The sequence below is a fragment of the Pseudorca crassidens genome, chromosome 16 (genome assembly GCF_039906515.1).
Source record: "Pseudorca crassidens isolate mPseCra1 chromosome 16, mPseCra1.hap1, whole genome shotgun sequence".
NCBI lineage: Eukaryota > Metazoa > Chordata > Mammalia > Artiodactyla > Delphinidae > Pseudorca > Pseudorca crassidens.
The window spans coordinates 55,431,634-55,443,712 of record NC_090311.1 but is presented as its reverse complement, the minus strand read 5'-3'; positions in this window follow the sequence as shown (position 1 = coordinate 55,443,712).

Here is a 12,079-nt window from a genome sequence, read left to right as displayed (position 1 = left end):
CACTATACTGAGACATACTGGCTGATATGCATGAGTGGCATCTACTTCAGAAGGTAATACATGTTCTGGTTAAAGTACAATGGCTCAAGTGGGAATTCCAACCCCTTTATCATTAGTGTAGAAATTCCATGGTTCATAATCTGGTGGCCCATTGAAATGACTTCCCATTCAACTCAGTGGGAGAGACCATTTGAATCAGAACCAGTCTAAAGACTGAACAGGATTTATCCCCACGCTGCAACGCCCAGAAGGCTCCCTCTGGGGAGACGGTGTCATCAGCACTACCTGGGAGCTGAGGTGACAGGCAGAGAAATGGCATGTGGCAGTGCATGCCCTTCCTTCAAGGGCAGGAATAGTCATGATTACCCACTAAAGAGGTCAGGTACCACAGGAAGCACTTGACATGTCCCCAGATTTAATGCAAACATTTCCCCCAATTCTTCATATCGCCTTCACAACCTTTACCACATCATCATGCTGCCTGTACTATTACTTAATATTTGTCTCCAATTGATTGCTTTTACTTACTCAAATTTATAGCAAAAGGATATTCTATAACGCTACCTTCGTGGAAAACCAGCATTGCTATGCACAGAAGGTAAATAAATAATAAATAAAATTAAAATAAATAAGATAAAATACAAACATAGAAATAAATAAATAATAGACAGAAAGTGTAAAAACAGACATAATAAATAAAAACGATGTCATCAAGTCAGAACTTGATGTTGTCAACAGCCAGCCCTTACCCTGAGGCCTGGACTCCCTTTGCTAAACGGAGAAACTGGCGAGTGATATCGATGTGCTGCAGTCACTCCAACTGTCTCTGTGACAACTGGGTTTGAGAAAGGATTGAGCAGGGCCTGACTTTGTCACTGAGTGCCAGGATGCAGGATGAGCTAAGTCAGCCTGTATACCACCTGGGGCTCACAGCTCACCCTTCGAGAAATGCTGTGTTTTCCTTCTTGGTTTAATTCTAACAGGATCCCATAAGTAGGTATTACCCTCACTATACAGATGTAGAAACTGAGGCTCAAATAGGTTATGTACCCGCCTCATCCAGAGTCACACACAGAGCTGGTATTTGCTCCAAAGCCTTCCTGGGGTCAGTGGACAACGTCAGCCTCGTGGTCAACCAGCCCTCAGCCCCTCCTGGGACCATCCTAACTCTAGAGCTGGAAGGACTCTACTAGAGATCATTTTCTCTGACTTTCTCTTTTGAAAGGGAGGAAAGTGAAGCTTGGAAATATTATATAACCTGCCCAAATCTTTGCTCACCAGTGAGTGAGCTGAAGTTGGAGTCCAACTCTCCCCCCGTTCTTATCTGTGCCTTTCCTGCCCTCTCAAATGCCACCTGGGCAGCAGATGGGCCTGCTGGGGGCCTGGGGCTGGTGAACTTCCCGGGCCATCATCCCCTCTGTTCCCAGCAGGTCTCAGAAATCCCTTCTGGCTGACCTTTCTTTAAAATGCTGATCTGGACCATTGTAAAGCAATTATACCCCAATAAAGATGTTAAAAAAAAAAAAAATGCTGATCTGGGTCTCTGAGCCCCATGGGGCCCTTTGCTCCATTGGGAGCCCACTGCCAAGGGAGCCCCCGCGGTGGGTCAGCACAGAGGGCCTCGGAAGTCCCCTGGGCTGATAGCAGGCCCCCAGGGAGTTTGTCCCCACAGTATCGGGGCCTCTGGGCACCCTGCAGGGGCCAGGCATCCAAGGTAGCCCAGGAAACGCTCCCCAGTGGAGGACTTTAAACTCAGCAGGTACATCTGGCAGCCCAGCTCCTTGGCCTCTCCCTGGAACCCGGATGCAGCCTGAAGCCCAGAAGGGAGCTTTTGGGGGTTTTTTTCCATTGTTTTTTTTTTTTAAATCTTTATTGGAGTATAATTGCTTTACAATGGTGTGTCAGTTTCTGCTTTATAACAAAGTGAATCAGTTATACATATACATATGTTCCCATATCTCTTCCCTCTTGCGTCTCCCTCCCTCCCACCCTCCCTATCCCACCCCTCTAGGTGGTCACAAAGCACCAAGCTGATCTCCCTGTGCTATGCGGCTGGGGAAGGGTAAGCTGTGACAAAGTGAGACACTGGCATGGACATATATACACTACCAAATGTAAAACAGAAGGGAGTTTTGAAGGACCTCTGTGGTCTGAGCCCTGGGGCTTCAGGCAAGCCAGGACCTTCTCAGGGCATGGTAGGGTGAGGGAGGAGGGAGGACTTGGCACCGTGATGTGCCTTTGGAGAGAAAGAAGGCGTGCGGAGGTGGATGGAGCGATGGAAAAGTTCACAGAAAGCAAAGTGTGAGGCATGGGAGAGGGCCTGGGAGAGCAGAGAAGGACAGGGAGAGACAACAGGAAGAGTTAAAGGAAGGAGAAGGAGAGAGATGGGAACAGAGAGAGAGAAAGATGCAAAGAGGGAGGGAGGGAGGGAGGGAGGGAGGGAGGAAGGAAGGACAATAAGGAGACCAGAGATACAAGGCAGACAAAGGGACACACAGTTGCCCAGTTGGTGCCCTCTTCTGGGTGCTCCGCTTCCCTGGCAAAGCAGACAGCTTGCAGCTGTAGTATAAGGGGGCTCCGAAGCTTCTGCAGTAAGAAACAAATCGTTTCCCTTCTAAAGGAAAGACACAGAATCCCGGTGGCAAATTCCTGGCAGTGCACCTTCCCGCTATCCCCCACCCTCCTAATTCCCATCACTCTGGGTTTTCTCCTTTCCCAGAAGAATAAATACTTGAGATGCTGGGCCTACCTGCAAAGCACATGTCTGGGGAGACCCTACAGCTTGGACATTCCAACCCGAAGGACTCGGGGTCTGCACTGGTTGGGGCTGAGCCTGGGCTGTGTGTGCAGGAGATGGGGACAAGGGAGGAATCCCTTCATTATGTGGTCTCTTCTCGTCACCAAGATGGAGACTGATAATCACAGGACTCAGCACGATGGATATCTAGAAACTGTCATCCAGCCGAGAGAGTGTCCAAACTGCCAGGTAGCAGCTTCTCATCACCGTGTCAGGTGCAGTATGACATGCTTCTCAAAAATCCTATCCAGGGGCTACCCTGGTGGCGCAGTGGTTGAGAGTCCTCCTGCCGATGCAGGGGACACGGGTTCGTGCCCCGGTCCGGGAAGATCCCACATGCCGCGGAGCGGCTGGGCCCGTGAGCCATGGCCGCTGAGCCTGCACGTCCGGAGCCTGTGCTCCGCAACAGGAGAGGCCACAGCAGTGAGAGGCCTGCGCACCGAAAAAAAAAAAAAAATCCCATCCAGCCCAGCCTCCTCACCAGGAAAAATGACCAGGACACTGTTCTCCCCAGGGGACTGAAGAGGACTTTAAAGCCAAGGGAGGAGCCGGGCAGGAAAGCATCTCAACCTAAGACATCCTATTCCACTGCCCCAGGACTCAGCTCCCCAATTCTACAAAGAAAAAAACCTGGTTGTTTATTGGGCAAATATTTATTAAGCACCCACCACGTGCCATGTGCTTTGTGCTCTTGACAATTTCCACAAACGGGGTCTCCCCATCCGCAGCAGCTCTCCCTGCCACCGCATGTGGGTTCCCTGGAGGAGCTCCACCTATATTAAAGTATTCTGAATCATAACCCAGTGCAAGTGCTAGCACTTAATAATATTTAATAAATATTTAATAAATAAAACGACGTAGAGAACAAATGTAAGTGCCTACGTGTTCCTGCTCTGGAGTTGGACAAAGCTGGGTTCAAATTTCAGCTCTGCTCCTCTCTCTGGCTGTGGGGTGTGGGTTACGCCTCTTAGCTCCTTGAATTTCAGTGTCCTCATCTGTGTGTTAGGGAGAACAGAAGTGCCTCCTCAGTGAGTTGCTGTGAGGATCAAAGGAAAGAACCCAGATAATGCTCTTAGCACAGTCCCTGGCACACGGTTAACTCTTGGCTTTTCGCTGTGCTCTGCTATCATTAATAAAAGGAGAAACATGGGTATATAGCTCTTCCCACTTTCTCCAAGTTCTTATCCTCCACACAATGAGATACCTGCCCCCCTCTTTGGTCCCTTGCCATGTTACCCTTGTCTTTTTTTTTTCTTAACGTCTTCACTGGAGTATAATTGCTTTACAATGTTGTGTTAGTTTCTGCTGTATAACAAAGTGAATCAGCTATATGTATACATACATCCCCATACCCCCTCCCTTTTGCGTCTCTCTCCCACATTCCCTATCCCACCCCTCTAGGTGGTCACAAAGCACCGAGCTGACCTCCCTGTGCTATGCGGCTGCTTCCCACTAGCTATCTATTTTACATTTGGTAGTGTATATATGTCCATGCTACCCTCTCACTTTGTCCCAGCTTACCCTTTCCCCCGTGTCCTCAAGTCCGTTCTGTACGTCTGCGTCTTTATTCCTGTCCTGCCCCTAGGTTCATCAGAACCATTTGTTTTTAGATTCCATATATATGTGTTAGCACACTACCCTTGTCTTTGCTCCCCTCTCTCAACCCAGAGATGATGGTAGTCTTGTTAACTCCTCTGTTTCCTGCTCAATGTTTTCTCTCTTCCTGCGACTGAAGGATTGTTCCATCCTCTTTTCCCCCTTTCCAGAACTTTTGCTCATTTCTCTTCTCCTGAAGCCAGCCACATTCTCTTGTCCCACGAATGTATGTCTCAACAACAGTGAAAATCTCAGATTCATAAGCAAAAATGCTTAGAAGGAATGTGGAAGAGGAACAGGTCTGCTCCCAGTAAAAGGAGGGGGGCGGTAAGGAGATTTATTTATCTTTTTGTAAGTTGTCCATATCATCAACAAAGACAAGACTTTGTTGGGCATCTGGTATACACATTAAAGCTTACTAACTGGCCAGAATAAAAAAATTTGTAAAAGAAGATACACATCCTCAACTCAAAATGAGAAGGATTCCGAAAGATAAAGCTTCATTGAATAGGAATTCACAATCCAAAATCTCAAAACCCATGAATAAACAATCACATCAGAGGCAAATGTCAACAGATAAAAGGAAAGCAAGATCAGCTAGGGCTGTCAAGAACTTCTGGTAAATGAATAAGAGAGAATATAAAATTAGTTATTTTAAATTATTAAAGGTATAAATGGTACAGATGAACTTACGTGAAAAGCAGAAATAGAGACACAGACGTAGAGAACAAATGTATGGATACCAAGGGAGGAAGTGGTGGTGGAATGAATTGGGAGATTGGGATTGACATATATACACTACTATGTATAAAATAGATAACTAATGAGAATCTACTGTATAGCACAGGGAAATCTACTCTATGCTCCATGGTGTGACCTAAATGGGAAGGAAATCCAAAAACGAGCGGATATATGTATACATATAGCTGATTCAGTTTGCTGTACAGCAGAAACTAACACAACATTGTAAAGCAACAATACTCCAATAAAAATTAATTTTAAAAATTATTAAAGGTATAAAAGAAGGAAATAGAAAAACTGAAAAAATGCAATGGAACCAAAAGCAAGCAGATTTGGAAAAGAACCAAAAAGAATTTATGGAAAAAAATTTAATAGCCACTGAAATTTTAAAACTCAGTGATTAGGATAAATAGCAAATTAGACTCGGTTGGACTATAAGAATTAGGCAAATGAAAATAGACCTGAGAAACACACCCAGAATGCAGTACACAAAAAGAAAAAGATAGAAATAAGAGCACTGACTTGGAGGGCAGAGCAGATAGAAGGAGAATGTCTATCATATGGTATCTAGTGGGAGTTCCAGAAAACGATCATGGAGAATAAGGAGAGATAATATTCAAAGAGATAATGGCTGAGAACTGATGAAAAACAAGACTTCATAAATTCAGGAAGCACAAGTTCTGGTCAGGATAAATAAAAAACCAAACCCTATAGATGCTTTGTAGAGAAACCATAATTCACCAAAGTCAAAGAGTAAAATATGAAAATCAACAAGAGAGAAAAGAGAAATTACCTCTGGAGGAATGACACTTGGCAGACTTCTCAACAGCAAAACTGAACCCAGGGACAGCAGAACAGTATCTTCAAAGGACTGAATGAAAATAACTGTCAACCTAGAACACTATGCACAACTACACTGTGACTCAATCGTGAGGCTGAAATAAAATGTTTTTAGACAAATGAAAACCGAAAGCATCTGTCACCAACAGACTCTCCCTGAATTTCTGAAGGATGAACTTCATGGGGGGCAAGAAACGGAACACAGAAGGGAGGAAAGAAGAAGAAACGCTGATGAGCAGAGATATTGACTACCACATGGGTAACAGTCTGCACACAGTAATTTCTAAAACAACCACAGCAATATTAATGACCAATTTGGGCAGGACCAAACAAGATGGAACCAAAATACCAGACCCAGTAACATGTTAGGGAGTGTGCAGCAGGGTTGACCATATCAGGGTACCTAGATTTGTCTGTAAGAGGGTTAGAGGTATGAATCAAGTGGAGATTAAGTCAAGTGAACGTGTTAAAATTTTAGGAGTAACCACTGAAAGAATAAAAATGGAATGGATCGCTCCCAAATCAAAGAGGGATGAAAGGCAAATAAAGAAAGCAGAAAAGGGGGTGGGGGGAGCAGCATAAGGTAAGATAAACAGAAATAATCAAAGAAAATGATAGAATGTATTCAAACAGATCTGAAATTTCAGTAAGTGTAAATAGATTCAACCCACCAATTAAAAGAAACAATCACCTGAGTGGGTTTAAATTCTTTAGGAATGTGCTATTTCCCAGAAACACATCTATAATTTGAAGATCCAGAAAAGCTGAAAGTAAAGGACTGGGGGAAGTTGCAGCAGACAAATTCTAACCAAAAGAAAGCAGTCTGGCTGTTTTATTATCAGGCAAAATAGACTTTAAGATAAGAATAAGTAGAACTGACATAAGTGTCTCAGTGGGTGAAGAGGGGCAGCCATTGCAAGCAGAGAACACTGTGTGAGCAAAGACACAAAAGAAGGGTGTACCTAACACATTTTAGGAGCCCAAATTCAAACGTGGGCCTCTTGCCGTCGCGGCCTCTCCCGTCACGGAGCACAGGCTCCGGATGCACAGGCTCAGTGACCATGGCTCATGGGCCCAGCCACTCTGCGGCACGCGGGATCCTCCCAGACCAGGGCACGAACCCGCGTCCCCCGCATCGGCAGGTGGACTCCCAACCACTGCGCCACCAGGGAAGCCCCTGTTATTTTTTTAAATGTATATTTTTAGTATCTAGATGCCAGGCACCTTGTTAACTATTCTATATATATTATTTCTATTTCTTTGATAAACCTCACAATGTAGGTACTTTGTTACAGAAAACCACCTCAATTTAAATCAGTCTAAGTGGAAAGTAAGGACCGAGATGGAGCTCCTACTGGAAAAAAAAAACCCATGGAAGGGCTCTGCCTGGCCCTTGAGTCACAGCCCCACTCCCAGCCCACGAGTGGGCTCAGGAGGACAGGCCACTGTGATGCGACAGCATCGGTCAAGTGTCTACCTAGCCTGGGACGTGGGGTATTACAATCAAGACCCCCAATTAAAACCTCATGACCGATGTAGGGAAGGGGCATTTCTCTGATAGAAGGGGATTGACACAAGGATGGGTTCTACAAGACTAGATTTTATTATCATCATTTTACAAATGAAATTCTGAGACTCAGAGGCGAAGTATTTGTCCAAAGCCCCAAGCTCCCACATGGCAGAGCCAATGGGAAACCAAGCCTTTTTTCCTCTAAAAAAGCTGTACTTTTTCTCCAAGTAATAGACACAGAACTTTGTATACAGCAAGTTCTCTAGATATACATGAATCGATGTTAAAGAAGCCATCACAAATAATGATAATTAACCACTTTTCTCCCTAGTCACTAAAAGTTTTGGAACAAAGAACCCAAAAGCCAACAACCCCACAGCATATGGGCCTTCCCAGTGTCTTCCACAGACACCAGTGAACTTGGCATCATAATTGATCCTCCTGTCTAGAACCCCTTTGCACTGATAATCTGTATTGTGCAGTTCAGCCCTGAAACCATCTCTCATTGTTTCATAGCTAGTCTGAGTCTAGGGTGACCCTGTGTCTCCCACAGCCCTCAGCTGAGCCAGTAGTAGGTATTTAGACTGTTAGCTCTAGGTTCTTTGGCTAAAGCAATTATCTGTAACAGGTTTTTTTTGTAACAGTTTTTAACTCATGGATAAATCTGGAAGATTGATGAAAACTATGGGATCCCACCCCCAGGGGGGGAAAAAAATCAATGCCTGTTTGCACTTATACACAAAACTTTCAGTGGCTCTGCAGGTCCCCTGAAGTACATTCATGAAGAATGCACTTCATGAATTAAGGGGGTTAAGAACTGCCTTGGCAAGAGTAGAAGAGGACTTTATTACCCCCATGAAACAGTACTGCATGCTATTTAATCAGCTTCAAAAGCATGGGCCCGATTCATATGTGACCGTCTTAAGTGACCAGGATGTGCCAACCCTCAAGTGAGGATACACCCCAGAGTCTGCGGTCGGCTACATGGCTCCTTCTCAGCTGAGCGCCTGCTATGTCCAAGTACTCCGCTGGCCACAGGGGCTACAAACTAGACTAGGGACCCTGTCCTGGATCCCTAGGAGCTCAGACAGATGCGTAAGCAATGGCCACTCTAACACAGTCAAAGCTACCACAGAAACGTGCAGAGGTCCTGTGTGAACGCTGGCAGGAGTGGGAGGTAAGGGAAGGATTCCTGGGAGAGAAAGTTTCAGTGGAAAGAGGATCAGGTGGCTTCTTCTCTGGGGAGGAGAGAAGCATCCCTGCTGGTAGGAACTTGAGCAAAGACCCACACACAGGTGGAGTGACCTGTGCTGGGAGCCCTGAGCAGGCATCACTAGAGCTGTGGTTCTCCACCAGGGTGATTTCGCCACGCCACTCCCAAGCTGCCGCCAGGGACATTTAGCAATGTCTGGAGACATTTGTAGTTGTCACATCTAGTGGGGAGGGGTGTTGTTACTGGTACCTCGTTGGTAGAACCCAGGACAGCCGCTAAACATACCTCAATGCACAGAACAGCCTCCAACAACAAAGAATTATCTGGTCCACAATGCCAATAGTGTTGAGAAGCCTGCCTTGGAGGGTGGAGTGTGAATAGGAGAGTGGCCACCTGTGGGAAACCAATATTCCTGTATCTGGGGAGCTGCTGCCATCAGACCTGCCTTCCCTAAAGCAGAGATACAAGACCTGTACCACATCAGCAGAAGAAAAGAGTGGGAGAGGTCTAATCTGGAGAGTGGAAGTATAAATAAATTCTAGGAGCCAGTTTGACATCTGCACTCATACCTCAGTTGTGTTTGTTGAACAAGACTCTGCTGTACCAACAGAAAGCAACCTGGGGGCCACGATGGAGACGATTTGTACACCCATCCCAGGGAGCAGCAGGTCACCCGGTTTATCCACAGGATTTGCTTTGCCTGGTTAGCCCACAGTGGGACACAAGAAGGAGAATTGGAGCTATTCCCAAGGGCCATCTGGGATCAGACATGATCACCAAGGACTGCGGAATTCCCTCTGCAAACCCGGGAACATTTCCTTCGGGAGAAAGAAGCTCCAGGTGTAACTGTCTCTACAGTGAGTTCCCAACTCTAGGAATATGGAAACACTTTCCTCAAAAGAGCTGTCAGGAAATGCAAATCAAAACCACAATGAGGTATCACCTCACACTGGTCAGAATGGCCACCATCACAAAGTCTACAAATAATAAATGCTGGAGAGGGTGTGGAGAAAAGGGAACCCTCATTCACTGTTAGTGGGAATGTAAATTGGTGCAGCCACTATGGAAAACAGTATGGAGGTTCCTTAACAGACTAAAAGTAGAGTTACCAGATGATCCAGAGATCCCACTCCTGGGCACAGATCTGGAAAAAGAACCCAAAAACTCTAATTCAAAAAGATACATGCACCCCAATATTCATAGCAGCACTATGTACAAGAGCCAAGACATGGAAGCAACCTAAGTGCCCATCAACAGACAACTGGCTTAAGAAGATGTGGGGTGTGTGTATATGTATATATATATATATATATATGGAATATTATCCATAAAAAAGAATGAAATACTGCCATTTGCAGCAACATGGATGGACCTATAGAATATTATGCTTAGTTAAGTCAGACAGAGAAAGGCAAATACTATATCACTTATATGTGGAATCTACAAAATAGTACAAATGAATCTATATACAAAACAGAAACAGACTCACAGACATAGAAAATAAACTTATGGTCACCAAAGGGGAAAAGGAGGGGGGAAGGGGTAAATTAGGAGTATGGGATTAACAGATTCAAACTACTCTACATAAAATAGATAAGCAACAAGGATTTACTGTATAGCACAGGGAACTGTATTCAATATCTTGTAATAACCTATAATGGAACATAATCTGAAAAAAAAATAACTCAATCACTATGCTGTATCCCTGGAACGAGCACAATATTGTAAATCAACTATACTTCAATTTAAAATAAGAGCTGCCAGGAAGCAGGCTGGGAACTCTGTGAAAGATCCACAAATTCCAGAAGCAGCATCTCACTGAGGTGTTTACTGAAAGTTGCTACAGGAAAGAGAAACTCCTCCCAGCATAGGCCAATGGGGGCGACCACTACCAACTGTCACCAACCAGGGGAGATCTCCGGGCCTCACTGACAGCCCACAGCTGTGCCCGAGAGCGACACGGGAGCCAGCGCCTCAGAAGTTTCTGATGCAACCCCCCACCGAGATGGTCAGACAGAGTATCCTATCTACTTTCAGGGACTTTTTTTATCAGAGTTCTCTCTCCCCATCCAAGCACGGGCCACCCTAGACATCTTTGTAGGAAGTATCATGGGCTTTCAACACACCCATCACTGAGAGGAAAAGCCAGGCCACCACCAACAAACTTTACCAGGAAGAGGTCTAGAAACGCTGGTTTAGCCAGGAAGACTTGAACTGTTACCCTGTGCTCGGAGCCTGGGTGGACGAGATGGCCTGAGGGGAGATGATATTCTGAGATACCTTGGCTGACAGTTGTGGCCAAATACAAAACAAAACAAAACAATACTTTTTCTTTTTCCTACCCCAATGCTACGCCCAAACCTGCTAGTCTGGCTGTGGGAAATCAGCTGAGACAAGAAAAAGAGAACACAATAAGGCCATTTATCCTGAAACAAACTGGTCCTTCAGTTTCCGCAAGACATCACATAACTCACCCCTCCAGGGAAGCACTTGCACGTCAGTTGCCTCGCTCTCTGGGCACAGAGCACCATTAACTTAAAAAATGTATAAACTGTTGTGGCAGACACAGGTCATCAAGCACGGTGCTGGGGAAAGAGTGGTTTGGGGTCCATTTATGGAAACATGCCAGGGATTCGCAGGCTGCAAACTTCCCCGATGGAATCTTTTGAAAAGGTTTCTCCTTCCCTCTGGCAATCCCACCAGCAGCAGACATGTGCCCTGGGAAATGTAGCCTGGAATTTCCATCTGCCAAACACCAGGGCTTTTGCATCTCAACTTACTCTTAACGTAGGGTCCCTTCCGTGAAGTCATTTGAGGATGCAGCCTGCCGCTCTACCGCTGGACCCTATTTTTAAATATCCTGTGATCTAATTATTTTTACAACCAAATTTTCACTTGACTGTTCGGCCTCCTCTGAGACTATGTCATCACTCAGCCCTATTTGCAGGTTTAAGTGCACGGCTCTGAGGCTGTCTGAACACAGGAAAAGGTTTTGTTGTGCATATGTGTGCATAATGTCTTCATTGCTAAGTCATTCCTAAATCGTTAACCGCTTTAAAGACGTGTTCCATAAAAACCTGCTTCTGGGCTCCATCCTAGGCGGTGGAGCCAGCATGGTCCTGGCTGGATATTTCAGGAAGCTGAGGAGCAACCGCGAAGAACTGTTATGCCTAATCATAGCACCCGTCCGGATACTGTAGGAAAACTGCGACCCAAAATACCTCCTGAAGACAGAATGACTACATGGCCTGGGGCCGTCTGGCAGTGTCAAGGTGTTGGGTTTTTCCAAGAATGGCACATAGAAGAAGACTACTAAGAGTTGAGCTTTACTTGGAAAATGGCCCTGTCAACGCCAGGAGAAGCGCTGGCAGTGTGGAAAATA